Source organism: Corythoichthys intestinalis, chromosome 11 (genome assembly GCF_030265065.1).
Source record: "Corythoichthys intestinalis isolate RoL2023-P3 chromosome 11, ASM3026506v1, whole genome shotgun sequence".
In the NCBI taxonomy this organism is placed as follows: Eukaryota; Metazoa; Chordata; class Actinopteri; order Syngnathiformes; family Syngnathidae; genus Corythoichthys; species Corythoichthys intestinalis.
The window spans coordinates 13,335,496-13,341,495 of NC_080405.1; positions in this window are offsets into that span (position 1 = coordinate 13,335,496).

Here is a 6,000-nt window from a genome sequence, read left to right on the forward strand (position 1 = left end):
AGACCGTGGTCCTCAGTCAGAAAGTGGAATGCCCTCTCTGTCTCAGGTATGAGGTGCTTCCCCGAGTGTAGGAGTTCAAGTATCTTGGGGTCTATTTCACTGGTGACAGAAAATGGAACTATTTCTTCCAGTTGGCCTGGGAACGCCTTTGGATCCACCAAGGAGAAATGGATGAAGTGGTTGCTGAAGCTGTTGCCGCCACAACCCAACCTCAGATAAGTGAGAGAAAATGAATGGATGGATGGATCAAAATCGACGTACTCACTGGATGAAATATCTTATGTATGTTTTTTTTTACAGCATTGCAATTGCTTTTCCAAGTCAAATCGTTCAACAAACAGCGAGATTTCAAAATGGTGTTAATGTGACGTTGCATTATCTTATAACAGTATCCAAGTACCTATGTGGAACGATTAATTTGTCATTCTCACTTTTCAGCACTAGTTGGCCTCATTGCACTTGGTTGACTTTTTTCCTTATATGACTGCCAAACCCTGACGTGCCGTATGAGTGTGTCTGCTTCGCGTAGTTAAATGTATTTTTTTTTAGATTAACCACTGTGTAATTGTAAAATAGGAGATTTTTGGTCACTACAGCAGCCATATGTATATGCATCTGACTGCCAACGAAGCACAACGCCAACAAGTGTGCCAAGACACACCTACTCCATTGATGGCCAATCAGAGCGAAAAGTTGAAATTATAAATATTAAATCTTCAAATTGGATCCAGACAGCCACATATATAAGAATCCAATTTTCTACAAAAGCGTGCTAAAAGGACCAACTCAAATAGCTTGAAAATGATACTCTGGGGACTTTCTACAAACAATGGCCTGCAAATTTGCTTAAATTGTCATAAAGGTTTGGGAAAATGAATATCAAGAAAACCGCAAGTGGACCTTTAACAATATCCCTGTATGTTTTAAAAAGGACGACTTAAAAATCTTTGACAAAAAGCATTTCAACATAAAATTGCAAACATAAAAATCCAACCAATAATTTACATCATATAACTTTTGTTTTCAAAAGTAGAATCCAAAAGGTACTCTAGGTCCTTCCTCCATTGTTACCGACATGAGGTAAATCATCCGTGAGGGAAAATAGGTTCATTTAACTCACTCAAAAAGATGGATGATCCTGTTGCTACCGTAGACAGTTGTCAAATGATCATTTGGCTGTGTGGGGATTGTGTGATCTGTGAGGGTTTTTTGGAGAGTAAAAAAACTCATTTTGCCTAAAAAGAAAGGTTGTTCCAGATTATCATGGAAACTAGGTTAGCATATCATTAAATAAAGTTTACTATTCATTTAGTTACTTTTTGCTTCAATTTGTTTGGCTGTTATTTGTATTCTTCAGGTGAAAATGCACAAATAGAGCCTTTATTAATACACAACAGGAGTGATGAGTCGCAGGCAAGTCACTTTATATCACATAGAACTTGGATCATCTTGGTCTATAATTCCAGCCATCCATTTTATGTACCGTTTGACCCCTTTAGGGTCACGGATGATCTGGAGTCTAATCCATAGGTTTTGGAGCTACCCTGAACATTGCCAGCCTTTATTCAAGCACCTACTTAACCCCAGAGCAATTTGAAACCCTTACGTATGAAGACTGCAGTGTGTACTCATTTGATTTAATCAGCAATCACTAGTTAGTAATCAGATTATGTTTGGTAAATTTATGAATCAAATTGTGCAACAGTGTCTGAAAAGCACTTTACAAATGAAATTTGATTTCATTTGAAAGTAGACCTATCAGAGGCCTTAGAACAACAAGGGGTGACGGGGGTAGTATGGAAAATGTGCATTCCCTGCCTAACTTAAGATCATCACAATGTACAAATATTAAAATAGGTACGTAATTGGCATCATTTATATACGGATACCATGAATTCAAAGCTCCCTGTGTGGATATCTTGTAAAATGGTAAAGAAATGAGTGATTGTTTATGCTATATGTTGAGATTTTTTGCTTTTTGTGAGGTCTTGCTTGAGGGGCATTGACAGAACGTGGTTTTTATATATTCATTTTTTTTAAACTTTTAACACCGTTTGATGTTTATTTCGTCATAATAGAACTTTAAATCTTTAAGTGATGTTGTGTTTATTAAGGATGCAACAACACTCGGTTTTATATTGAACCGTTCGATACGCCCTCTTCGATTCAATACGCAAAAACATTCGGTCCAAATGAAAAGCTCCCAAAATATATTTTCTGAATTTATTTTTGTTGTCTCCCTCGTTAAACTGTCCGGTGCAGCTTTGCCTTGATTAACAAACTCTGCCGCTAGCAGCCCCCCGCCGCCATTCCTCCCGCTAACTGCATGAATGGTGGAAGGTGTGGCAGACAAGGATCATTGCTCGCGAAGAAAGACAGAAACTTATGAACGACTTGCTGGATTCAGTATCGCACAGATCCGATGTTGGGCAGCATTTTGAGTGAGCTGTTATGCTTCCCCACTCGTACATATTGAACTGGAACTGCCTTTACGGATACGTACGACAAAATCCGCCAATATAATGTTGCCGACTTGGCTGCTGTGAATAACATCACTTTGTCTAAAGACAGCTTAAGACCGTGGGTCACAGAGGGCTAACTCACGGTTACATGATGAACAATGAGTGGCAAATTAAGAGCGCTGTACTTCAAACTCGTCCTGTTTATGAAAGTCGATTGTCAAATGCTGTTGTTGTGCAGTAATAGTAACTTTTTTTTAATGCCCGACAACACTCGCGCGCACACACTAGACATCATCAAATAGCAATCAAGATGTGCTACGTTAGATCCCATGCCATTGGCTGCGTGAGCCCAGAGTGATCATGGGACGCGTAGTCCATATACTACATCGATGAATTAAAAACCGCCATGACTGAATGGAAGTTAAGCAAATCAATCCATACCTGTGACTACAGATAATGCTGCAAATATTGTTAATTCAGTACGTAACACAGATGGGCTTACACCACAAATAGGATGTTGTTGTTTTTTTGTGGTAAACATAAGAAAAACAACTGCTATGAGAGTAATAGCAATCAACAGTGTGCCCCGCCTCATTTTACAAACAGTAAAGATTGTTCTCAGCACTTTTATACAACAATTCTTAAGAAGTACATAAATATTATGCACTATAATGCATACAATGCATTTTTGCTTGTTAGCAAAATAAAATAAAAAATACATTAGAAAAAAAAAAAAAAAACACTTGTATTTTTTTTTTTCAGACCATTAAATGTATTGAATCTAGGGCTGTCCCAAACGACTAATATCCTCCCTATTAGTCAGCCGACTATTTTTTACGATTAGTGGACTAATCTAATAATTATTTTTTTGTTACTACTTTAACAATGAAATTTTTGTTGACGCTTATTTATTCACAAAAACATTTTGGAACACCTAAATTCTTTATTAACATATAAATAAGTAACATAAATATCGATAATAAATCACAAACTATGAGGTCAAATGCTGCTGGCATTAAATAGTGCAAAAAAAAATGTAAACAGAAACACTGTGACTTCACCTTTTTAACAGGAGTCAAAACAATTCTGTGATTCAAACTCTTTTTGTGGTATGTCAATGTCTATGTTGTTCTAAATGTTAAAATGAATTGCAATGTCCAGGACAATCATTTTCAGAATACTTTGTGTGAGTTCAGATGCTTTTTCTGGTGTGCATTCCACATTTTTAGGAAGGGGAAAAACTGTTCAACTTTTGTTTGTTTTAACCTGAAAATAGATAAAGCAGACGGCACACTGAAATATTACCACAATTATCTTGAATGAAAGGCACACATAGTCACAGTAACAAAAATTAAATATATAGTATTGATTTTATAGTATACTACTATATGTATATTCACAATAAAACAGTACTTTATAATATAAAGTAACATTAGTGAGTCATGGATTACAGTGAGCAGGCCAGTGCTGTGTTTCCATATATACTGTATATATTTTTATTATATTATGTATATACAGGATATATGTATATATTTTCCCCAAGTGGAAGCTTCCATGATCGTAATAAATTTAATAATAGTTAAATATAATATAATATAATATATATTAATTATTTTAAATAAAAATGCACGTTGATATGACGCACACAAAGGCAACTTCCATTAAAAAAAATCGTTAGAAAGTTGCATGGTCTTACAATCCGGTAGCTTGTTGTTTCTTGTTGTCTTGGGTGACGGCGCTTCAAGTGTTCGTTTATAGCCAACGTGCTACCGTGGTATGCGAGCTCAGCTTAGCAAAGAGTACACACAGTGGCACCCTCCATATTTTCCTTGAAATAATTCCAGGCTCTGGCTATTCTGGTCTGCTTTTTTGGCTTTATGCCGCTTTCACCGTGTTACCAATTCTGCCCTTTTTGGTAATTGGCGGTGTTTTCAACTTCTCGCTGTAGTGAGGAGTGAACCGGCGATTCACTTGGCTCGTTGTCGTGTGTTCGTCCGATTTCCTCCTCAGGAAGGCGGCGGCGTTCATAAAAACACCGAGAGGCGTCGGATGGCTTTTTATGGATACTTTTATTGACCAAAACAAAAACATGGGGGATGCAGCCACTAAACTCTGCGCTACCCGAGCACTTTTCCAACTCACCCATCTCGTTCCCTCTCTCTCACTCACCCACTTTCTTCCTCTCTGCTCAATCTGACAATGCCGGTCACATTGAGAATAACAGCGGCCATTAACAACCGCTTGCATCGCGAGCGCCCGCCATTCTAAACTTTATCCGTATGTAATTTTTTATGAACCCGTCATTACCCGTCGACGGTATGTTTTGCCTGTCGACGCATTTACGTCATTGATGACGTCGACAATGTCGACAACGTCGACTAGTCGGGACAGCTGTAATTGAATCGAATCGAAAATCGTGCCCCTCGTATCGAAAATCATACCAAACCATGACTTAACTGTATCATTGCATCCCTAGTGTTTATGGAATTTTCGGATGAGGAAGTGCAAATGAAATGCTACCTTCTAAGGAATTGGTATTTTGTGCCCTCAAAATTCTGGTGACACGCTGAGGTTCACCCCCTTAATCATCATCCTCAACTCAAAAAGCTGTGTAGATCTCAAAACCAAGCTTATATTTAATGATATTAACTGCCATTTTTTCACTGCTCTGTGGATGTTATGTTTGTGTCCTCAGTTGTTCTTTTTTCATTCCAGTATCTGATTGAGCTGGATGGGCAGGGTCAATGCTACGCACCTGTGGCATATTATGAGTGTGCGGTATTTAAGAACACCTGTGTCTAGCAGCTGTGTCGGGCGATTGCCTTGCTTACTGTCGTGTGTGTCTCATCATCGTCGTTTTCCCCGACATATCTACAGTTGTATTCTATTTAATCGTTTTGATTTTTGTGCTCTATTAGACTTTGTGATTGCATTAGTTGTATTTCGTTATCCTCGCATTTTCTGGGTGCTTCCTAAGTTGTACTTTGTTATACTCACGTTAAGTTGTACTGATTAAATTTATGATTGGGATCCACATCAACGGCTTGTTGTTTATTACAGTGGAAGCTTCAATTCCACCTACAATCTGGGTGCGACCCTCTTGCACCTACTCATTAAAGTGGACACATATAAGCTTTCAACATGTTAATGTTATCTATAATATGTACAACTCGAGAACAAAATGTTTACTGTGTTTTATGACTTAACAGTAATGTAGAATAATTTATAATAATGGCAGCCTATAGCACATTCCAATTAACACGCAAGATAATTTACACTAACATCATGAGAATAGAAAGCCGTTTTAAACCGTAGACCACTACTACACTCAGAAAAAAACATTTTTTTCTGTAAAAAATGGTTGTATTTTGCTGATGGAGGAGCTCGTCAGAAAGTTTTTTTCGAGCTGCTTCAGCCGTACATCTCTAGGCACATATTCATGTTTTCTCTATTTGAGGTTGATTTCAAGTGCTGTAAGAAAATCAATTTGACAGTTGTGTGGTTATATAGCTCCGGGCAAAGACGGCTAAGGAGAAAG